This window comes from Pongo pygmaeus, chromosome 22 (assembly GCF_028885625.2).
Source record: "Pongo pygmaeus isolate AG05252 chromosome 22, NHGRI_mPonPyg2-v2.0_pri, whole genome shotgun sequence".
NCBI classification, from domain to species: domain Eukaryota; kingdom Metazoa; phylum Chordata; class Mammalia; order Primates; family Hominidae; genus Pongo; species Pongo pygmaeus.
Genome location: NC_072395.2, coordinates 35916044 through 35941709, shown reverse-complemented (window position 1 = coordinate 35941709; position 25666 = coordinate 35916044). Strand labels below are relative to the sequence as shown.

General features: G+C 35.3%; 1 long non-coding RNA gene across 1 annotated transcript; it reads left to right on the top strand.

The window, feature by feature from the left end:
- Positions 1 to 929: 929 nt before the first annotated feature.
- Positions 930 to 24300, top strand: LOC129022608 (uncharacterized). The gene is made up of 5 exons (XR_008496486.2): positions 930 to 1077; positions 12684 to 12819; positions 13318 to 13439; positions 21205 to 21359; positions 23163 to 24300. It is a non-coding gene; the product is annotated as an uncharacterized LOC129022608 (long non-coding RNA).
- The last annotated feature ends 1366 nt before the right edge of the window (positions 24301 to 25666 follow it).

Below are 25666 nucleotides of genomic sequence, written 5' to 3'. Positions count from 1 at the left end.
TTAATTTAGACCTATAAAATAGTTTTTGTTTATGTTAAATAGACTAATCTTTTGCTGAAGATTCCATTGTTTTTGATTGTGGAAGTGTTTACCATGTTTCTTCATAGGCAAAATTTTAAATATCTTGATATACTAACCTGGGATTAAAAAAAAATTCCTCCTCAAAATGGTGCAGAAGTTAAATGTGGAACGTGAAATAATTTGTTTATATTTTAAGAGAAATTGAATTATGTTTAATAAATATGTAAGCATATTTTATTTTTAGACAAAAGTCAGGTTCATTTGTTTTTTATTTTGCTGCTTACACTTTTTATGTCTCATCTAAGTAACAATTGCCTAACTAAAGATGTAAAGATTTACTGCTATATGACTTGTAAAAGATTTAGTGTTTTCACCCTTAGATTTAATTCGTTGAAATATTGAGAGTTAAATTTATATATGATTTGAGATAGGATTGCAACTTTATTCTTTTCCATGTGATACCCAGTTTTCACAGCACAATTTTTTGAAAAGATACTTTTTTCCCTACCAAAATGTTTTGATACCCTTGTTAAAAGTTAACTGACCTTAAATGGAAGGTTTTATATCACTACACATTAAGTGTAATTAATATTAAGTGTTAACTTGTTTGGATTGAAGGATGCAAAATATCGTTTCTAGGTGTTGCCAAAAGGGATTAACATTTGAGTCAGTGGACTCGGAGAGGAAAACGCACACTCAGAAAGACGCACTCACAGTGTGGATGGGCACCATCCAATCGGCTACCAGCTGGCTAGAAAAAGCAGGCAGAAGGTGGAAGAAGCAGACTGGGGGGGGGTCTTCCTGCTTTTTGTGTTTCTCCTGTGCTGGATGCTTCCTGCCTTTAAACATCAGACCCCAGGTTCTTTGGCCTTTGCACTCTTTGAACTTACTTACACCAGTGGTTTGTAAGGGGCTCTCGTGCCTTTGGCCACAGACTGAAGGCTGCAATCTCCATTTTCCTACTTCTGAGGTTTTGGGACTTGGACTGAGCCACTACTGTCTTCCTTGCTCTTAAACTTGCAGACAGCCTGTAGTGGGACTTCACCTTGTGATCATGTGAGTCAATTCTCCTTAATAAAATCCCTTTCACACACACATATATCCTATTCTGTCCCTCTAGAGAACCCTGACTAATACAAACACACACACACATATTTATGCAAAAAAAAAGATACTGGAATTTTGGTAAGAATTTTGGCATATTAATTTGGGAACTATTGCCATTTAAATTTTTTTTTCTGTTACATAAACATGGATTACTTTTCACATATTTAAGTCTGCTTCAATATTTTTAGTAATATTTTGTAGTTCTCAGTGTACAAGTCTTACACCCACAAGACTTGTAAAATTTACTCCCAAGGGTTTTATTTTTTTCAACTGTAAACTGTCCAAAATACCCACAATGACCTACAGAGTCAATGCAATTCCTTTCAAAATTCTAATGACATTTTACACAGAAATGAAATTGTATTCTTAATTTTATTTTGGATTGTTAATTGCTAGAATATAGTAATGTAATTTATTTTTGTATATAGATCATGTGGCTACAGCCTTATTGAACTCATTTGTCATTTCTAATAAATATTGTGCAATGGTGTTGGTTTTTGTCCAATATTGTTTTTAAATATAGAGATGATCATATGATTTTTCTCCTTTATTCTATTAACATAATGTATTACACTCATTGATTTTTAAATGTTAAATTAACATTGCATTCTTAGCATAATTTGTGGTCACAGGGCACAATTCTTTTCATATATTGCCGAGTTTGATTTGCTAGTATTTTCTTGATAATTTGGGAGTGTGTATCCATATATATGTTGCATAATTTTCATTTCTTGTGAAGTCTGTCTGGTTTAGGCAACAGAGTAATTTTGGCCTCATAAAATGAGTTACAAAGTAGTCAATTCTCTTCTATATTCACTTAAGTTTGTGGAGAATTGGTGTTTATTTATGTTTAAAAGTTTGATAGAATTCATCTTTGAAGCTGGCTAGGCATGGGATTCCATTGGTTGAAAATTGATTACTAATTCAGCATCCTTACTTATTGCATATTTATTTGGATTTTCTATTCCTTCTTAAATGACTTTTGATTGTTTATGTTTTCTTAGAAATTTGTCTACTTTAATATAATGGAATATAGTTTTTTATAGTATTTTCTTATAATTTTGTTATTGCTTATTTAAATGTTTTGTGTACTTTCTCCATCATGCTCTCTATCTGATCAGTCCAGATAAAGTCTTGTCATCCTGGTTGACTTTTCCAGGAAATAAACTTCTGATATCACTAATTTCTCCTATCCTTTATCAATAATCTACTTCCACTGTAAGCTTTATTATCTTATTCTTCTGCCTGCTTTGGGTTACATTTTTTGTGCTTTTTCTAGTTTATTAAGGTGGTAATTCAGGTTATTGATTTGAGATCTTTTCTTTTTTCATTTAATATGGTTATTTACAGATATATATTTTTCCATTGGTACTCCTATGTCTGCATGCCTTCACTTTTGGTATATTGTGATTTTGTATTTATTCATCTGATAATCTCCCTTGTGATTTTTTTCTTTTTTTAAATTGGTTATTTAGGAGAGCACCACACTATTTGCACATATTGTTAAATTTTCCAAATGTACTTTTGTTGTTAGTTGTTAATTTTATTCTATTATGTGTAGATAATATATTTTGTATGATTTAAGCCATTCAAATATTTTGAGGTTTATTTTATAGCTGAACATATAGTCTCTCCAAGAAAATATATTATAGACAATGGAAAAAAATGTGTATTCTGCTGTTTTTACATAGTATATTCCATAGATATTGGTTAGAATTTGTTGATTTTTTTTGTGTCATTCAAGCCTCCAATTTTTGTTGATTTTCTGCCTCCTCGTTCTATGTATTGTCAATAGTAGAATATTTAAGTCTAAATATTATGGTTGAGATTGTATATTTCTCTCATTAATTCTGTAGGTTTTTAAATGTAATTTAGAACATTGTTGTTAGGTGCATATATGTTTATAATTGTTACATTCTCCTAATAGTTTTACACTTTTATCAGTAAAAAATGTCCAATTTTTTCTCTAAGAACAATTTTTGTCTGAAAATCTTTTTCTCAGTGTTATAACTACTCAATCACTCTTCTGATTGCTGGTTATATGACTTTTTTTTCCATTAAAAAGTACATAAGTACTTTCTACTTATTGTGTCTTTAAATCTTGCAGACAATATGTACATTCACTTTGTTTACATGTAATGTAATTACCAATAATGTAGAATTTATGCCTGACATTTTGCTATTAGATTCTTACATGACTTAGGTATTTTATATTCCTGTATTTCTCTATCATTGTCTTCTTTGGATTAAATAGTTATTTTCTGAGGTATCACTTAAATTTTATTAGGATGTCATTTACTATATTTGTTTTAGTAATTTTCTTGGATGTGATCCTGGGGATTAACGTCTTAATTTAAAGCAATTTAGCTTGGATAAATATCAACTTAATTGTAATAGCGTACTAAACTGTATTCCAATATAACATCATTATCACCCTCTCTTTTGTGATTTATTATCAAGAAAATTTCATTTGTATACATTACAACCCCATAAAAGTGACATCTTTATCAGTTCTTACTGTTTTTTGTACAAATTTGAGTTGCTGTCTAGTACCTTTTATTTCATACTTAATGACTTCTTTTAGTATTCCTTGTAGGTCAGGTGTGCTAATGATAGATCCTCTGTTTTTTATTATCTATTCACTTATGAAGGGTTATTTGTTTCATATAGAACTCTTGATTGGCAGTCTTGTTTTTTATCACTTTGAATATAATGTTCTGGCCTTCTTGATTTCTTTTGCAAGGTCTGCTATAAATATTGTCAAGAGACAATTGTATTTGATAAGTCACTACCCTCTTAATACTTCCAAGATTCTGTGTTTTTTGGCTTTCATTTGTTTAATAGGTGTGGAGAATAGGTGTATCTTTAAGTTTATACTACTTAAAATTTCTTAAGCTTCATGTACTTATAAATTAACATTTTCATCAAGATCAGAAAGTTTTTAATCAATATTTCTTCAAATGTTCATTCTTCCTCTTTCGCTGTGTAGTTGGCTGAATAACATACACCCAAAATTAGGTCATCCTCCCTGAAACTTTTAAATGTTATCTTGTAAGGAAAAGAGAGCACTTGTGGATATAATTAAGGACCTTGATATGGAATGTTATCCTAGATTATACAGATGGGTATTAAATGCAAGGACAAATATCCTTGTAAGAGAGAGGCAGAGGGAGAGTTGATAGAACCAGAAGAGGAGGAAGAAATAGAATAATGGAGGCAGAGATTAAAGTGATGTAGTTGGAACTCAAAGAATGCCAGAAACCATGAGAAGAAGCAAGAGGGAGGAACTGATTATCTTCTGGAGCCTCCATAGGGAGTGTTTTCCTGCTGACATGTTGATTTCACTTTAGTGAAATTATTTCAGACCTTTGATCTTTAAAAGTAGGAGAGAACAAATTTCTGTTGTTTTTAAGCCACCGAGTCTGTATAAATAATAGCCATGAAAAACCACATATTCTGTATTTCTTCTCCTTCTGGAACTCCCTTTATGCTTATGTTGGCATGCTTAATGGTGTCTCATAGGTCTATAAATCTCTGTTTATTTTTATTCATTCATTTTTTCTATTTTTCAGAATGAATAATCTCAATTGACCTATCTTTTAAGCTCACTGATTCTTTCTTTTGCCATGTGTAGTATTTTATTATTCCACTATAGTGAATTTTTAAATTTTAGTTATTGTATGTTTCCATGCCAGAATTTCAGTTTTGTGTGCATTTACAATTTTTATGTCTAAGTATTTTCTTTTTAGTGAGATATTGTTTTTATATTTTAATTTTTTGGGTATGGTTTTTCTTTATTCGGTTAATATAGTTATGGTAGCTGACTTAAAAGAATTTTCTAGTGATTTCAATGTCTGGCTTTCATTGAAAACAATTTTTGTTTTTTTTTCTTTGATTTTATTCGTTATTTTTGTCCAAGCCCAAGGGAACAGTTTCTATTAACTATTTTTCTTTAGTTTGTTTCCTGCATGTGGGCATTACTTTCATATTTTTCTTCTTTTTTACATGTCTTGTAGCTTTTGTTGAAAAGTGAACATCTATAAAATATTTGTGTTTATATGGGAAGCAGATTACCATTTTCCCCTCCAGGATTTGTTGCTGTGTGTTGTTTCTGCTGCTGTTTGTTTGGTGAGTTTTCCTGGACTGTAAACTCTGTATGCTTTGTTGTGTGTGGCCACTGAAGTCTTTTCTTGATTAACTTAGTGTTTAGGTAATGAGTGAGAAGAGGTTTTCTCAAATGTCTTGAACAAGTAAATCCACCAGATTTTGCCAGGGTACTCTGTGTGTGTGTGTTAAGGCATACCTTCAAGTCTATGGCAGTGTTTGTCTTTGTTTTAGCCCTCAGTTCTTACTTATGCAGACATAAAAGTTAGTTAGCCAGAAGTCAGATATTTAGCACTCCTTTGATCTTCTCTAGGTTTGGCACAGCCCTACAAATGAGTGTGAACTTCTAGATTCCCAGGAATATGCCAGAACTTTTTAAAGCCCTCTATGGACATCTTACTGTCCACACTGTGCTTTTAGTCATTTGATTAACCTTTAGCTTGTATTGCATGTGTTGGTGCCTCAGGAAGCTTCAAATTTAAACAATTGCTACTTAATTATTTTTGACAAAAGCCTGCTTTTAGTCTGTTCTCAATCTGCTGTGAGGAAATACCGAAGACTTGGTAATTTATAAAGAAAAGAGACTTAATTGACTCACAGTTCTACATGGCTGGGAAGGCCTCAGGAAACCTAAAATCAGAGAATGAGTGCCAAATGAAGGGGGAAGCCACTTATAAAACCATCAGATCTCATGGGAATTCACTCACTGTCATGATAAGAACAGCATGGGGGAAATTGCCCCAATTATTCAATTATCTTCACCTGAGCCCACCCTTGACACATAGGGATTATTACAATTCAACATGAGATTTGGGTTCTGGAGGACTGTTACCCTCTTCTCATGGAGCCCAACCATACTGTTCTGCACCTGGCCCTTCCCAAATCTCAGGTCCTCACATTTCAAAACACAATCATGTGCTTCTAACAGTTCCCCAAAGTATTAATCATTGCCGCATTAACCCAAAAGTCCAAGTTCAAAGTCTCATCTGAGACAAGGCAAGTCACTTCTGCTTATAAGCCTGTAAAATCAAAAGCAAGTTAGTTACTTCCTAGATACAATGGTGGTACAGACATTGGGTAAATACATCCATTTCAAATGGGAGAAATTGGACAAAACAAAAGGGCTACAGACTCCATGAAAGTCTGAAATCCAGTAGGGCAGCCAAATCTTAAAGCTGCAAAATGGTCTCCTTTGATTCTATATCTCACATCCAGGCTGCACTGATGCAAGAGATAGGCTCCCATGGCCTTGGGGAGCTCTGTCTCTGTGGCTTTACAGTATATAGCACCACTCCAGGCTGCTTTCACAGGCTGTTATTGAGTATCTGTGGCTTTTCTAGGCACACAGTGCAAGCTGTCAGTTTACGTACCATTCTGGGGTCTGGAGGACTGTGATCCTCTCACAGCTCCACTGGGCAGTGTCCCAGTGAGGACTTTATAGTGGGACTCCAACCCCACACTTCCCTTCCACATTGCCCTAGCAGAGGTTCTCTATGAGAGCCCTACCCGGCAGCAAACTTCTGCCTGGACATCCAGGTGTTTCGATGCATCCTCTGAAATCTAGGAGGAGATTCCCAAACCTCAATTCTGGATGTCTGTGCACACCTAGGCTCAATACGACATGTAAACTGACAAGGCTTGGGGCTTGCATCCTCTGAAGCAACAGGCTGAGCTGTACCTTGACCCCTTTTAGCCATGCTGAAGTGGCTGGGACGCAGGGCACCAAGTCCTCAGGCTTCACACAGCAGGGGCTCGGGACTTTGCACAGGAAACCATTTTTCCCTCCTGGGCCTCTTGGCCTGTGATGGGAGGCACTACCACGGAGGTCTCTGACATGTCCTGGGGGCATTTTCCCCATTGTTTTGGCAATGGGCATTTTTCTCCTCATTACTTACGCAAATTTCCGCAGTTAGCTTGAATTTCTCCCCAGAAAATGAGACTTTGTTTTCTACCACATTGTCAAGGTGCAAATTTTCCAAACTTTTATGCTGTGTCACCTCTTGAATGCTTTGCTGCTTCGAAATTTCTTCCACCAGATACCCTAAACCATCTCTCTCTCAAGTTCAAAATTCCATAGAACTCAAGGGCAGGGGCAAAAGGCCACAAGTCACTTTGCTTAAGCATAGCAAAAGTGACCTTTACTCTAGTCCCCAACAACTTCCTCATCTCTATGTAAGACCACCTCAGCCTAGACTTTATTGTCGATATCATTATCAGCATTTTAGTGAAAGCCATTCAATAAGTCTCTAGGAAGTTCCAAACTTTTCTATATCTTCCTGTCTTTGGAGCCTTCCAAGTCTGTATGACGTTCCAAATCTTCCCACTTTTTCTTGTCTTCTTCTGAGCCCTCCAAACTATTCCAACCTCTGCCCATTTTGTAGTTGCAAAGTTGCTTCCTGATTTTCAGGTATCCTTCTAGCAGTGCCCCACTCCCTTGGTAAAATTTACTGTATTAATATGTGCTCACACTGCTATAAAGAATTGCCCAAGACTGGGTAATTTATAAAGAAATGAGGTTTAATTGACTCACAGTTCTGTATGGCTGGGAAGGTCTCAGGAAACTTGTAATCACGGCAGAAGGCACCTATTGACAGGGCAGCAGGAGAGAGAATGAGTGCTGAATGAGGGGGCTAGCCCCTTATAAAACCATCAGATCTCATGGGAACTCATTCACTATCACGAGATCAGCATGGGGGAAACTGCCCCAATGATTCAATTATCTCAACCTGGTCCTACCCTAGCCACGTGGGGATTATTACAATTCAACATGAGATTTGGGTGGGGACACAGAGCCAAACCATATCAGCCTGGGTTTATGGCTATTTGTATTGATAGGACTGTGAGTCTAGTCAGATAAAGAGAATTTTCTGGACATGGGGCTTTTAGGAGCTCCAAACTTGTTGGACCCCTCTAAGTGGTACTACAGTGGCGGTTTTTACAAGTACATTGGTTGTGAGGGAATTATTATTATTATTATATTTTTGATATGGGGTCTCACTCTGTGGCCAGGCTGGATTGCAGAGGCATGATCTTGGCTCACAGCAACCTCTGCGTCCCAGGTTCAATTGATTCTCCTGTTGCAGCCCAAGTAACTGAGATTACAGGTGTGTGCCACCACACCCAGCTAATTTTTGTATTTTCAGTAGAGACAGGGTTTCACCATGTTAGCAAAGATTGTCTCCATCTCCTCACCTTGTGATTCTCCCACCTCTGACTCGCAAAGTGCTGGGATTATAGGCGTGAGCCTCCACGCCAGGCTGAGGTTATTGATTTTTGAGGGTACCACTATGAAGAGTGTGATGTAAATGAGGCAATGTAAGCTACCAAGAAGCTCACTGTTCTCATTGAGATTCACTATTTTTCTTGAATAAGTGCTCCGGAAATTTTGCAAATTTTTGGTTAATTTTAGAGTCTTGAAAACAGTTTATTTTAAATTTGTTTTCGATGTTTTGCTAATGTTCTCATTACATTGTTTTTATGGAGGAGCCAATCTTGGAAACACTGAGTCTATTGTTCCCAAAGTATCCTCTTCTCCTGCTTTTATTCATTTATTTAATAAACATTCACTGAGTAACTAATATTTTAAGATTTTTTTTAGACAAGGTCTTAGTCTGTCACCTGTGCTGGAGTGCAGTGGCATGATTATGGCTCGGCTCACCTCAGTCTTGAGCTCCCAGGATTGGGTGATCTTCCCACCTCAGCTTCTCAAGTAGCTGGGACTACAGGTGCACGCCAACATGCCTGGCTAATTTCTTTTGTATTTTTGCAGAGATGGGGTTTTATTACATTGCCCAGGCTGGTCTGGGACTCCTGAGCTCAAACGATCCACCTGCCTTGACCGCCCATTTTTAGAATTTTTATGCATGTGGAATATAATATGAACAAAAAGACTTACTCCTTATGTTCATAGAAATTAAAAGCTAGGGAAGATGTAGACATTAAACACTTATTTGAATATATTATTATAAAGGAAGACAGAAAAATGAGGTTCCTGGAAGTTTGGGGGAAAGAAACAAAATGTCTTAAAATGTCTCTGAATAATTCACATTTATATTACAATATACAATCTGTACAGATTATATCTGGAATGTAAATATTAAGATACGAATGGAAAAAGTACATGTAGATGTTCTGTTAGCAATCAGCTGTGCAAAGACACTGAGGTTAATGGGAGTAACTTAAAATGGCAGGTTAAAGAGAAGTGTAGAAAGGCAGAGGGAATGCCTGATGAAGGGTAGGCAGATCAAGTTCATTTTTATTGTTTTAAGAAGAGTAAAAAGTATGTTTTATATTAGAAAGCAATGTATTTAAGAATATGTTCTGGCTGCAAGGTTGATTACTGACATATATATGTGGATCTCATAAAGTTTTGCGGTGGTCAAATTGAGAGATGATGGAAGCATTAACTAAAGTCATTAAAAATTCAAAACTTTATGAGTAGAAGTTATATTAGTATATTTTCCTAAATATAGTCATATTAACTATGTCTTTATGATTTGAACATATTGTTGTAAAATAAATAAGTAAAAATATGTGTAAGAATTAGTAATATGATTAGATCAGTATAGTTAATGTTAATAATGCAAGGATACCTCCCAGTCATTTCACCTTTAATAAACACCTGTCGTGGCAACATCTTATTTTCACATCAATTTTAAACTAAACAAGCCAATTGTAGGGTATAATAAGAAGGGCTCAACACTAAAACTTTATAGGCCTACCTTTCCACAGAGTAATTAAACATATTCTCTCAGTTTAAAATTAAAGAACAAAGAAATATACGTAATAATAATTGAGAGAATAAATATTCAAGATTCAGCAATTATTTATGAATGATGTTTACATTTTGTTTTCATTTTAAAAGCCTATCCTAGATACAGTGTTTAATCATAAATGAATGACTACTATTAAATATTGTCTGAACCATTACATTTTTAATAAGATTTGTTCTGATAAATCACATGGAGTCCAAAGGAATTCACCCATCCACTTAAATGCTCATTGTTATTAAAAGAAGAGAGAATTTATGTCAGGGTGTTTTTTAGACTTACTAGTTCCCAGAGCAGAACAAATTATTTTCTGTAGGCTACAAATGAAAACTATTTATCTTCGTCCTTGTATCCAAACTATATTTCACAGCTCATTAGACTCAAATGGGAGGCACTTTTCAATAAAATTCATGCTTAATTTTTTTTTACAGTTAAAAAACAAAAATGTTCATAGCGAGTGGAGGGGTACTGTCAGAAAGAGGGACTACAAAATATCCATCATATAATAAAGACATGATATTAATGGTTTTGAATCTTATAAAAGGCAGATATTATGTTGAGGAGAGTTAAAAAAGCTGGCACTGCATTTTGAAATGACAGTAGAATGAAGTCTATCTACAGAATGGTTATTCATAATACAGTAAAAAGATTTTGGAGGAATAGTAATAATCAGGCATTTTTATGCAAATTTTTGACCATCTCTCATTTCCTGAATACAAAAATGTACGTTTATAATCAAATAAACATATAAAGTGCCCATTGCATATGCATATTTTGTGGATTCAATTGTGCTAACTCCCAAATTCATAAGTTGAAGCCCTAACCTAAAGTGACTATATTTAGATATATGGCCTTTAACAAGGTAAGCAAACTTAAATGGGGTCCTAAGGGTGAAGCCCTAATTCAATATTACTAGTGTTTTTATAGGAAGAGAAAGAGACACCAGAGATGCGCACACAAACAAAAGATCCTCTGAGGACACATCTGGCAGATGCTTTCTGCAAGACAAGAAGAGAGACTTCAGGAGAAAATAAACCTGCCGATACCTTAACTTTGACTTCCAGCCTCAAGAACTGTAAAAAAATAAATTTCTGTTATTTACATCACCTAGTCTCAGGTATTTTGTTATAGTAGTCCTAGCAGACAACTACACATATTAATAGAAAAGGTAATTATGTGAAGGAGAAAAAAATTTAGGAAAAGTTACTGTGTTTGTTTGCTCTAAATGTCATAATAAAATACCCCAGGTTGTGTGGCTTAAACAACAGAAATTGATTTTCTCATTGTTCTGGAGGCAGGAAGTCTACGATCAAGATGGTGACAGATTTGGTTTCACCTGAGACCTCTCTCCTTGGCTTGCAGAAGGCAGACTTCACCATGTAATCAGATAATCTCTGTGTGCACTTCTGATGTTTCGCTGTCTGTGTCCTAATCTCCTCCTCTTGTATGGAAACCAGACTTATTATATTAGAGCCCACCCTAATGACCCTATTGTAACTTAATTACCTCTTTAAAGGCCGTATCTTCCAATACAGTCACATTCTAATATACTAGAGGTGAGGATTTCAACATACAAATGCTGGGGACACAGTTTAGCCATTCCAATTACCTTTACGTAACTCATTTTCAAAACAGGGTTAAAAAGGTGAAAGAAAAAGAGTGTTTTAATTTTGAACATATATTCTACTAAGAAGATACATTTTAGTGGCAAATTGTTACATGGAGAACGTATATGTTTAGGTACTTTCTTATATTGCTTTGTTTAAGATTTTTAACAAAAAGTTTGCTACTAATAAAATGGAAAAATAGACGTATAAAATTTTATTATTTAATGTCAATATCTTGTAGTTTGAGACATTAGCTGAGAATTAATGTTGCTCTACTGGATGGTAAACTAACCACATCATTTTTGTTTTGTTTGTTTTTGCTCTTATTATGAAGTGATGGCAAAATATCTATAAAATAGATAAATTATATGTAAACCTCTTTAGCCCCTTCAGAAAGTATCAATTTATTGAAATTGTGCTTGATATCACTTCAATGCCCCAATGATTATTTCAAATCAAATTTCAAATATTATATTGTGGCATCCATGAATAATTCTTCAAAATATAGAATTAGAAAACTTTTTTTTTCCTTTACAGAAACACATAATTCACAGAACCATGATCTTATTGACCACATTTAGGGTAAACTTTTCATTTGAATAAATGAGATATTAGAAGTAATTACATAATTTATTATAACACATGATGTGTCAATATTTTCTTATTAAGGATTCTGAGAAGTTGTTAAATTTATATTGCATATGTGAAATGAAAATTAGAACGAATATTTAAAATCATACTCAAATTTTAGATATGTTATTTAAGTCTACAACAAGATTTATCCAACCAGAATTCTGTGAGGTAACACTGAGGGTTATAAAAGATAAGATGATAAAATAAATCAATTATTGATTTCTACATTAGTGCACAATGACAGCGATTGAGAAATCCCATCAGCAAGTTCTTTCATGGTTTTCCAGCCCTGTATATCAGTATTCAATATGACCATGTTTACTTGATTGAGTCAGTTCTACATTAGATAGTAACGACCATTGATAATCACTGAACATGGGATTGCAGGGAACTGATGTTACTCCCTCCTTCTGGAATAACTTACCCTAACCTATTTTTATAGGCTGCTGACTAACTTAATGAACAGAACGGATTAAAATGGTGCAAGAGAAAAGGGCATTTTTACACAAATGAAGCATTTTCTGTGTTCCAGTTCAGCTGTTCCAATGACATTTGGTGTTCTTATCAATGTGAATTATGTAAGTCAGAGGTAAAATGTATGGTAAAGTTTCTTTGTTGTTATGAGATTTGACTATTGAATTATTCTGAATATTTATTGTATTGCTTAATGAAGTTTGTCCTACAATTATATTTGGGATTTTTACATGGAAATTGTCATACAGAAAAGGATAATTTGAGGCCTAGGCTTATAAGTAATTCTTATAAAGTTGATGACACATCGTAATAATATTTTTAATCACTTCAGCACATTAATGGGACAAAGAAAAAAGAAACACACAAAATAAGTGCTAGTTATTAATATACTATATTAACTATATATAGTATAAAATATTACTATATTTTATATGAGCTGATAATCCAGTCAGGCCTATGACATTTTGTATTGTGTGTGAAACAATGTACAAACGCAGAAGGGCTCCTGCAAAGGAAGGGGCAATGTTATCACAAGGTGACATTTATAACCTGACAGAAGATGCTGAGGTTTTTATTTATTTATTTATTTTTGGTAATAACAGACAAGCAAGTTTCTGTATCCAGACTGATGCATCAACCATGATCTAGCATCTGCAAGATGTGTAATTACTTTGACTTTCAAGAAAACGTCTTCTGATCTAAGGAACTTCCCAAGATATCAAAGGTAAAGGTATATTTAAAGATTTTTTATTTATATTTGAATATAACATGCCTTGAAAGAAGTCTTTTGGTATCCATAATATATTAGCATATGTTAGGGTTCTCCAAAGAAATGTAACTAGTAGGATATAAATAAATATATATATACACAAACACACACATGCATTTATTTGTGATAAAGCATTGGCTCATATGATTTTGGAGGCTGAGAAGTCCCAGGATCTGCAGTTGACAAGCTAGAGAAACAATGTACAGTTCTAGCCTGTGTCTGAAGACCTGAGAGTCAGGAGAGCTGATGGTGTAAGTTCCATTCCACAAGCTGGCAAGCGATTTTAAAATGAGAAGTATCTCCAAGGCTAGCCATGTCTGTTACCATCCTGAGTGATGCCTCCAAAGGCTGAGTTATGTCAAGACCTGTGGTAATATCCGCTGAGTTGGGAGGCTGAGGCAGGAGAATGGCGTGAATCCAGGAGGCAGAGCTTGGAGTTAGCTGAGATCGCGCCACAGCACTCCAGCCTGGGCAACAGAGGGAGACTCCGTCTCAAAAAAAAAAAAGTAATTTTGATCACTTTTTTGATCTTCAGGTTTACTTCATGATGTAGTTCAGCTTGGAAAACTAACCATTCTGAGATGGGATTTTGTACGTTTCTTTGGTAAGCCTAATACATTTACCAGGAGAATGATTGTGCATCTAGGAGAGTGATTTGTTCCCCCTCTGGATAGATCAAACTAATGGACAACAGACAAGGTCATTTAGGCAACAGATGACAAGGTTATCAACATCCACTGGAAGGAGACATTCTGTCATATGGAACTGATATATGGTCACTGCCGGTCAGAGTCGGCCTTTCCAAGATGTCTCATTGTCTTGGGGAAGTCAACTGCCTTCAGTTAGGACTCTGCAACACTCAGCCTAAGTAACAAGAAGGAGATAAAAAGACCTTTACAATATTCCAACTCTCCATTTCATGCTTCCTTACAGAGGCATCAATATTTTTCAGATTGTTCTTTCTAATTTTTTTTCCATTATGACATACCCATATTTTCTTCATTAATATTTTTAATGTCATTGCTGTATTTTACTTCCCTTTTCCTTTCTTCCTTCATGATGTGTGCTTTCATTTCCTTCATTCTTTATTTCTCTTATTCTTTAATTTCTCTTACTGCTCTCCACATTTCTTTCACTGTCTTCAATCAACTCAGTCTTAATTTGAAACTATTGTGCATTCTATTGTATTTTGACTTTTTTGCTATATTAACGCTATTTGAGAATTCGAGTTATATTTCAACGAGTTATATTCATCATATTATATTCTTTATTTTTTATTATTTATTTATTTATTTATTTTTGAGACGGAGTCTCGCTCTGTCGCCCAGGCTGGAGGGCAGTGGTGCGATGTCGGTTCACCGCAAGCTCCGCCTCCCGGGTTCACGCCATTCTCCTGCCTCAGCATCCGAGTAGCTGGGACTACAGGCACCCGCCAGCGCGCCCGGCTAATTCTTTTGTATTTTTAATAGAGACGGGGTTTCATTATGCTAGCCAGGATGGTCTCGATCTCCTGACCTCGTGATCCACCCGCCTCAGCCTCCCAAAGTGCTGGGATTACAGGCGTGAGCCAGCGCGCCTGGCCCACATTTTATTCTTTTTAATGCTCCTTTCTTCATTCACCTCATTCTTCATTCACTACACCCTAATTATTATTTATTTACATTTAAATAATTTTTATCTCAATCACATTTCAGTACTCCTTTCTACTCTTCTGTTATACTGACTTTTGATTAGGATAATAAGATATCCAGCATAAGCTGATATAGAGAAAGGCAGCATTTGCTTTTCAAATAAACACCAAAAATTATTATTAAGTTCTTGTATCTATAATTCACTCATCTCACTAGAGTACAATGAGCTGTATACTTGTGTAGGATACTTGTGTTTTTTCTTTCTTTTGTTACCTGTTTTTTCCTTTTTCCCTTTTGTTTTCCTTAATTTCTTCCTTCCTTCTTTTCTTCCTTTTTACTTCCTCCCCTTTTTCCTTTTATGAGAAATTTTCTCTAATATTATAGGTTCCACAGAGAAAACTACAGATAATTTTTTTAAAGAACAAAATGGTCTGTTTAAAGCATGGTTTTACATACTGATATATAACATCACATCCAAACTGGAATTTTTATTCTCTATACATGTAGTGGTTACTAAATATATTTTTGCCTGTTGACATATTTGAGTAATTTAAATGAAGTTTTCATGATATCAATTATATTTTGGCAGTGTTAGAAAAAAATGCAATGTTTATAAGATATTAAATTTGTACAAATTTTTGAAGATCAATCCTGAAAAGTAAATCATGCTGCAAATGTAAATTCATATTTTTATAAGCTTAATTGAAGGTATCTTAAGAATGTGCAAATATATATTGAATAAATAGAGTAGAGGCAGCTAGAAAGCCTTGATTAAAGAAAAAATACATGTTTGATCATCTGAAATTTCCAGCCTAACTTTAATATAATAGCTTTAATCAAACTCTCCTGAAATATATTAGTTCAAATTCTTTTGTTTTCTTATATTTATTAAACTAAAAATGTCTGAAATTCTACTTATAGCAATAATGTTTATTTTCATTAGTACTAAGTTTATTAAGAAGAGCCTCAATAGCTTATTTTTTGATATTCTAATTATTTCCTCTCACTGTATTTCATTCTGTGATCTGTTTAATATTTTTTTTCCCCAGACTGAGTCTCTGTCTGTCACCCAGGCTGGAGTGCAGTGGCACGATCTTGGCCCACTACAACCTCCGCCTCCTGGGTTCAAGTGATTCTTCTGCCTCAGCCTCCCAAGTAGCTGGGACTACAGGCACCTGCCACCACACCTGGATGATTTTTGTATTTTTAGTAGAGACAGGGTTTCATCATATTGGCCAGGCTGGTCTTGAACTCCTGACCTTGTGATCTGCCCTCCTTGGCCTCCCAAACTGCTGGGATTACAGGAGTGAACCACTGCGCCCAGCCTGTTTTAATTTTAATTTGCTAAAGGTTTATTAAGCTTTTGTTACATACTAGATATATTTCTGGATAATAGTGACTGTTTGAATACCTCCTGTCATGGAACTGCAGTTAAGGCTAGAATACAAATATTAATCAACTAATTATATGTATAATGGACATATCAAAAAGAAGAACTAGAAAAGCTAGAGGATCAAGTGATAGAAGATACAATATTTAGGAAGTGACATATAAATGGAGATTCGAATTCATGAGTTAAAATGAACCCTATTTTATTTCTGACGTACTTCTATTTTTCTAACAGCCAGTTCAGTCTCGCAGTGTGTAGCCCACTTCGTGATTTCCCCCCTTTTTTATGCCTTTTGTGTTTAATGCTATTTTACTAACACAATATCAGAACACATTTTTCTTCTTTTATTTAAATACTATTTCTTTGTCAATCCTCAGAAAATTTTATAGTATTGGATTGTTTAACCCAATCCAAGGGTATTTATTTACTAGGTATATTGGATAGATCTTAGAGTTGTCCCCATATTCAAGGCCTGTATAAATCCTTGCCCTTGAATATGGAAGGAGTCTGTGACCAAATTTACCTTTGGTAAAAAGGTAAGCTCACCATGCTGTAATAGAGTCTATTTAGAGGACTGCAAAGAGCACCTCTTGTTTTCAATTATGAAATGGAAATGGAAGTTTAAAAAACTATGCGTTACTTTAAGCCATTAGCTTTGTGACAATCTGTTATGAAACACTAGAAGACTAATACAACATGAAAGTGTTCTTTATTTACTTTTGTTTCCATAAACAAAAGCACAAACTTTTTTTCTTTTTTAGATTTTGTAGAATTTCTTCTTTTCATTTTTCTATAGTGTAAATTTAGGATATGTGCATCTTGTATTTTTTTCTCTGTAATGCTCTATATTTTTTCCCAGTAACTATTCTTAATTTTTTGATAATTACATATTACAAACGCTTTCAGTGAGATGGTAATAATCTTAATTACATATTATACTTGAATTTCCTCATTCATTTTAAATAATTTCTATGCTTACAGAACTTTCATTCTCATCACTGACACTTTTATCCTCAAACTACATTGTTAATTTTTTTTTATTTTGACATATCCCTGAATTATAATTTTAAGTAATTTTCCAGGAGTTTGCATGATTAGAAAAAGGAAAAAATTAGGACGAAAGTAAAGAATAAACATGGACACACACACACACACACACAAAGGAGAAAAACAAAAAGGAAATGGTAGTGGTACAGACAGGACACAGGGAAATACTGGGTAGAAAAGGGTGGTGCCCAGGAAAAACCCCACCATCAAGCTTGGAAACCTGTGGCCCTAAATGGGAACAGACATTCCTGTTTTCACGCTCAAATATTGCCTTTTCCCAGACCATTCCGGCCCGCCATGCCCTTATCCTGTGCCCATATAAACCCCAAGCTCCACAAACAGAGGAGTAGAGGAGCGGCAGAGTGGCAGAGCAGCACATCAGAGAAGGAGAGAAAAGGAGGTGTGCCTGGACATCAGGAGGAGTTTGGCTGGGGACGGTTGGAGAGGACCTCAGCTGTGGGATGACTGAACTCCAGGCAAGATCATCTTCCCACTCCATCTCCTCTCCAGCTCCCCATCCATCCCACTGAGAGCTGCCTCCACCACTCAATAAAATCCCCACATTCACCATCCTTCAAGTCCGAGTGACTTGATTCTTCCTGGATGCCAGACAAGGACCCCGGTACCAAGAGGGCAGGATGTTAAGGCTGTCACCCTGACTCTCCACTGAGCTGGTTTAATTCCTAGCCATCCTCTGACAGCAACTGCTAAAACGGCATTAATTGTAACACACCCCTAGATGCTATAGTGGGGCCAGAACCCAGAAGATTGCTCCCTGGCTCCTGCACCTGCCCCTCTGCATGCTTCCCCTTCTATAAGGGGTTTGAGTTAATGACAGATAAGCAAAGGAGCCACACCTTGGTCACAAGTCCTGCAAGGGGGTCAGGGAACTCTCTTGTTTCATTAGGAACCAGAAACAATTACTGGGTGCTCAAAATATGGCAAATATGGCATTCATATATATTTTAATCTTCATTTCTCTGATCTATTAATTTTACTTTAAATCTTCACTTAAATTTTCTAAATTACTTTCAGCTAATTGGGAATTTTTTTCTCTAACATCTTAATTTGAATATAAAACTACTTTAATTTTTCTGTTTGATTATGAAGACACTTTAGTTTATAAACTGAGTGAAACTTGGCTTTTATGAATAGTTTTATCATAAACCATCATGGTTTTCATTACTTTTGAGAGTTGTAAATTTCATCTTGAATTTCTTTTGATGCACATGTTTTCTAGGTGTATGTCTTATGACTTTAAAATAAACAGGAATTGTATTAACTTTTAATATTCATTTTATAATATTCAGTTTATAATGATATGATAGCCTTTGTTGCTATATATATATATATTTAAATAACTTAATTATTTAATTCCTTTAGTCCTTCCTAATTTTTTTAAAATCTGGCAATGTGTATGTGTTATGTATATTGTAGAGGCCAAAGGAAGAAATTCGAAGAAATTTGCCTTTGGCTAAGGAATCATTGTATGCAATGGTCTATTGTGGAGGTTTCTTCAAAAGAATGTGAACATGTTTTATTTTTGCTCCTTTACTCACTTTACAATTAGAAAGATTCAGATCTCTTGAGTGTAAAATTACTTTTTAAAAACTATACTGAACTTATAAAATTGCTTTGTATTTTCAAAGCTACATCATAGTTTCGTCTCATAAATGATCTTATTTTTCAACATTAATTTTTGCAAGGCATGGTTCAATATAATCATAATGGCTTAGATCAGGTCATGAAATCATCAAATTCCTATTGTCCCTTGTGCTTATGACACAAAAGGTATGAAGAAAACAGACAATATACATACAGATGTATACACTACACTATGGAAGGAATGTAATCAAGACTATCCCATTTTTTAGTGCTAAGCTAACTCAGTATTTGTGGCTGACTCATTATAACAAAATAGACTTACTTTTCAAATTACTCTGTCTATGGAGTATTTTGAAGTGATAGTAAGTTATTTTGACATGTGATTTTCACAATAGCACCAATAATGGTTACATGTTAGTAACCATTTGGTTACCTATATATGTAATATGGTTACATATATTTTTGTTATTAAAACTGTGATTAGAGTCTGATGGGTTGAACCAGAAGACAGCTGTATTTCCCATTACAATCACAGAAATGTGGAGTCCAACAAAAAAGACTTTTAAATAGTGAAGAAATAGAACATCTGTGTGGGTCTGGAGAAACAGAGGAGCAAAATCCATTAAATTATGGACATAGGCCAGTAGACTAGCATCCCTTGAATAAAGGGGTTTATCTGCAAGGCACATTCCAAGATAGTTGTTCACAGTTGTTCAAGGTACATTCCCAGATTAAATTTAAAATTTGGCAATCTGTATTCTATGACCAGAGAATGTGAAGGCTGAGCTGACGCACTTGCTACCTTGCAATTATACTGTTTCCCTAGCTAAGCTACAATCTTCTATTTTTTATTTAAAACATAAGGTCAAGGGACTGCTATTGTACATTATCTTTTGTCCAGTATTTTTTTGTTTTGTTTTTTGAGACGGAGTCTCGCACTGTTGCCGAGGCTGGAGTGCAGTGGCACGATCTCGGTTCACTGCAACCTCCACCTCTTGGTTCAAGCTATTCTCCTGCCTCAGCCTCCTGTGTAGCTGGGATTACAGGTACCTGCTACCATACCCGGCTAATTTTTTGTATTTTTAGTAGCGATGGGGTTTCACTATGTTGGCCAGGCTGGTCTTGAACTCCTGACCTTGCGCCTTGGCCTCCCAAAGTGCTCTGATTGCAGACGTGAGCCACCGCACCTGGCCTGTATTAATTTTATTATTAAATAATAAAATTATTTTTAAATAATATTATAATTTTTATATTTATTTTATATTTAATTTTAAATAATAAACAATATTAAAGAAGGAAGTTGCACAGACTTCAAATGCATAGACAACTAAGAGCAAGATCTTATTTCTTATAATAGAAAAGTTACAAAATAATAGATGATTAATATGCAAACATCACATATTTAACCTTTGTACATATTTCAATATAAATAAACCATAGTTCATTCAAAGAAATTTAGTTTACTAAACGATGATTAAAAAACAGTTTATCTTTTATTTGAATTAAAGGTACATTTAATTATCTTATTCTTTGGAATTCAGAAATAGATACTGTTGATTCCAAGATAAAGACCTCACAGGAAAAGTGCTACCACCCAGAAGATGACAGAATCAGCTGATTGCTTCTGTCATCTTGTGATTGTGATTGTGACTAAGTTGTAAATAACTTTCTCTGTTTTCTACTTTCCTTAAGTGAAGAATTTGAATTGACTAATTAATGGCATGCCATTTTTGAAAGATTGAAGCAAAAACAGTTGAGTATTCCTAAGATATGATATAGAACTTTTCAGTAATGACAATATGGGAGAAAATATCGGACATAAATATACAAATTGTCTTTAACTAAGAATCTCTCTTGGGACAAAATTCTTGTTTACCTTTTTAGATTCCCTCAGTTTCCATGTTTCTTATCTCTCTTTGCACAATTCCCTTTTCTCAAGACTTCTCCACTTTCAGACTTAGATGAAATAGCATTAAAGATGATACAAGATGGCCACGCGTATATGACTGGTGCAACTCAGCCCTGCTCCTCCTGTTTTTCCCTCCAGCTGGCTGGCTCAGGAATACTCTCACAGTGATGGCAGAAGAGCAAATCTGAAAGTTCAAACACTCAAATGTGCTTTAGATTTCTGCATGCATCACGTGGGCTAACAACTGGTCGAAGCAAATCACATGGCCAAACTAAAAATTAAAGGCCTGAAAGGTAGACCCCACTTTTCTAGTAAGATGAACTGCCTAGTAACATAGAAACAAGTGGTGAAACCACGAAAGATGAAAAATATAGGGCTGCAATATTATTTATCTCGTTTATTTTGATACTCTAGACCTAAGGGGAGTAGTGGATTAATGCTGGTACTAGTCTCTGGGTGTTGTGCCATCTGTTGTTGGTTTCCTTAACGGTGACATACTTATAAGTATATTCTTTCAACTAAATTCATTTGAGTATAATGTTTTCAAGACAATGGATTGATATGCAGTATACATAGCTTCTGTAAACAACCTGTATATCAATCCTGTTGACTTAGGCTTTTAGCAATAGTTGTTTTCTATCCAACCTTCACTAAAGCTACGCGTAGTTAATAATCCAGGGTCTCTTTCATGTAGCTTCGTCTCCTTTAAGTTCTCTAATTTTAGGAAGTCCATGGTTTTATATTAAGCTGATATGGTTATGCTTAAAACCAGCATGGGACCTAGAGAATGACACACAAGATATCCAATCAATGTAGTTTTTTATGTCATTTCTCTTGTTTGAATAGATGTACCATTCATACTTCTACTGCTGTAGAGACAGGTTCACAGGTAGGTAGGTAGTGACTAGGGGACATCTACTTTGAAAACTGATAAAAATATTTGACTATCTAAAAAATATACACTACCCAAATCAGGGCAGTATAGGGTAAATAATTTTAAAAAGAATCTTAGGGAGAAAATTCTTGGTGGTTTCTTACATTTATGCATTATCTCACAAATGAGGACACATTTGTACCTTTTTCCAAACTATGTTTTTAAAAGTGTTTGTATAAGAGCCTTAGAAAATAGAGTATCTACTTCTGAAGAGCAAAAAATAAACATTCTAACTGCACAGTTAAAAATAATGGGCATACATAAACTCGGGATTTTTCTGCAGTAAGGAAGCTTACCACTTATGCAGGTTGTTAACTATCCCTCTTCACGTTACCCTATGAAAACTGGGTCTCAGGAACTGGTGCAGAAATGCCAGTACTCTAGCTATGCTGATTGTTGATAATAATAAACTCTTCTTTGTATCTGATTCAGGAGTCTTTTATCTTCTACTGTAATTCATACAATTTTGAAAAGATACCTACTTAGATTTCTCGTAGTGTAAAAACTTTCTAATCTTTCACAGTCCTTAAAAATAGCTATACATTTTCTACTTGAATTCCTTAAATAATCAACCACTTACTTTGAGCACAAACCATGATCAAGACAATATTATGCACATTGTAATTTATTAGAACTTGCTTTCCACGAATTTTAAAATGTCATTTAAAATATAGATATATTGAAAAGTTTTGTTAAACACACATATTCTATGCAAATGGAGAAACTGAAATTTTATGATGTTATAGGTTATTGTTTAAAATCACTCAGTCTCTCAGCTTTTTCATCTGTAAAATGACGTTAATAGTAATAACTATTTTGTAGGGTGTTAATTGGTATAAATTTTGAAAGTACATAGGGTTTGATAAATACAGTACTAAGTGAAGGTTTTCAGTGAGTATACATTTTATAATTGTTTAGTGTATGGACACAGGCAGGAGTCAAATTGCCTAGTAGTCCATCTTTAAAGCATATACTATGTTTCTTCTTAAAAAATTATGATATTTATTTTATTTACATATTATATCTGTTTTTAACATCCTTGACATTTTATTTTTTATATATAGTTATGCACATATTACATTATGTTTAAATAGCTATATAAAGTCAAGTAATGATAAGATTAAGACATCTTTATCCTGAACTATCTAACTGTTACTTACAGACAGACAAAGTGCTATATTGAAGGTTGCAGAAGAATACAGAAGTTCTGAATAGCACAGAAGCTTTCATAAGCCAGGGATTATAATGACCAACAGAGACTCCACAAAACCATTTATTCACAAGAGGAAATATGGCACGGATTGGATTAGAAGTGGAAAGACTAATGCATTTTTGTCCATAAGGATTAGAAGACAAATGGTTCTCTCAGCACTGCAAGTGAGCACAACAAGGAATCCAAAAGCATTATTTGTGTGAAGCAGTTTGTAGAATTTGTTCCATTTGTCACTAGAACTAGTGTTTGAAGCTCAGCAATAGTTGAGGTATGGTTAAGCCCCAGGGTCAATGGCCACATGTTCAGAGCAATACCTTAGGTTTAAAGCTGATTCACAACCTGAAAAACACTCAGTGGTATTGTCTCTGCCAAATTATCAATCATTAACTTGTGGTGTCTTAAAAAGAGGGTAGAAGATTACTTGACCAGAAAATAATGACAATAAAAAGGAAATTATATATAGGGTGTTTATGTGTTACACGTATAATACATATTGTGAATTTTCCCCCATGATAACTATTAAACATGTTTAGTTAATAGTTAAATATCCATCTTTGAGGGCTTTTAAATTTTATTTATATTTATTTGTTAACTTTGAAGTTGAGACTGCATGCAAAGGCTGTTCCATTTCAAGTAAATAGTGTCTCAGTAGCTGTTTGATTTACCTTAAAAAGGAAAACAAAATGACACACCTTCTAACCCATAGACTTTCAGTGCTCTTTGAAATACAACAATAAGTAGAAGAGGAGAATTTGCATAGTATAGTGATATGATTTGGCTGTATCCCCACCCAAATCTCATCTTGAATTATGGTTCCTATTATCCCCACGTGTTATGGGAGGGACCAGGTGAAAATAATTAAATAATCAGAGTAGTTTTCCCCATCCTGTTCTCATGATAGTGAGTTAGTTCTCATGAGACCTGATGGTTTTATAAGGGGCTTCCTGCTTTATTAGGTGCTCATTCTTCTCTCTCCTGCTGCCATGTGAAGAAGGACATGTTTTCTTCCCCATCCACCATAATTGTAAGTTTCCTGTGTGTTCCCTAACCATGTGGAAGTGTGAGTCAATGAAACTTCTACCCTTTATAAATTGCCCAGTCTCAAGTATGTTTTTAAGCACCAAGAGAATGGCCTAATACAGTAAATTGTTACCAAGAGTGGGGTGCTACTATAAGATACTCAAAAATGTGGAAGTAAATTTGGAACTGGGTAACAGGCAGAGGCTGGAACAGTTTGGAGGCCTCAGAAAAAGACAGGAAAATGTGGGGAAGTATGGAAATTCCCAGAGACTTGGAGGGCTCAGAAGACAGGAAGATGTGGGAAACTTTGGAATTTCCTAGAAACTTGTTGAATGGCTTTGACCAAAATGCTGATAGTGATACAGGCAATGAAGTCCAGGCTGAGGCAATCTCAGATGGAGATGGGAAACTTGTGGGAAACTGGAGTAAAAGTCACTGTTGCTATGCAAAGGGACTGGTGGCATTTTGCCACTGCCCCAGAGATCTGTGGAAGTTTGAACTTGAGAGAAATGATTTAGGGTATCTGGTGGAATAAGTTTCTAAGCAGCAAAGTATTCAAGAGAAAGCAGAGCATAAGAATTTGAAAAATTTGCAGCCTGACAATGTAATAGAAAAGAAAAATCCATGTTTCTGGGGAGAAATTCAAGCCTGCTGCAGAAATCTGCATAAGTACTTAGGAGCCGAGTATTTATCACCAAGACAATGGGGGAAATGTTTCCAGGGCATGTAAGAGACCTTCATGGCAGCCCCTCCATCACAGGCCCAAAGCCCTAGGAGAGAAAACTATTTTGGGGGGCTCTCTTCTCTATGCAGCCTCAGGATATGGTGCCCTGCACCCCCACTGCTTCAGCTCCAGTCATGGCTAAAAGGGGCCAAGGTACAGCTCAGGCTGTTGCTTCAGAGGGTGCAAGCCCCAATCCTTGGCAGCTTCCACATGTTATTGAGCCTGTGGGTATGCAGAATACAAGAATTGAGATTTGGGAACCTCTGCCTAGATTTCAGAGGATATATGGAAATGCCTGGATGTTCAGGCAAAAATTCACTGCAGGTGCAGGGCCCCCATGGAGAACCTCTGCCAGGGCAGTGTGGAAGGGAAATGTTAGGTTGGAGTCCCCATAAGATTTCCCCAGTGAGGAACGCCTAGTGGAGCTGTGAGAAGAGGGCCACCATCTTTTAGACCCCAGAATGGTAGATCAACTGACAGCTCTCACCACGCACCTCAAAAAGCTGCTGACACTCAATGTCAGCTATGAAAGCAGACTGGAGTGGTGCTGGACCCTGCAAAGGCACAGAAGCATAATAGCCCAAAGCTGTGGGAGCCCACCTCTTGCATCAGCATGCCCTGGATGTGAGACATGGTGTCAAAGGAGATCATTTGGACCTTTAATGTTTAATGACTGCCCTATTGGATTTTGGAACTTTATGGGGCCTGT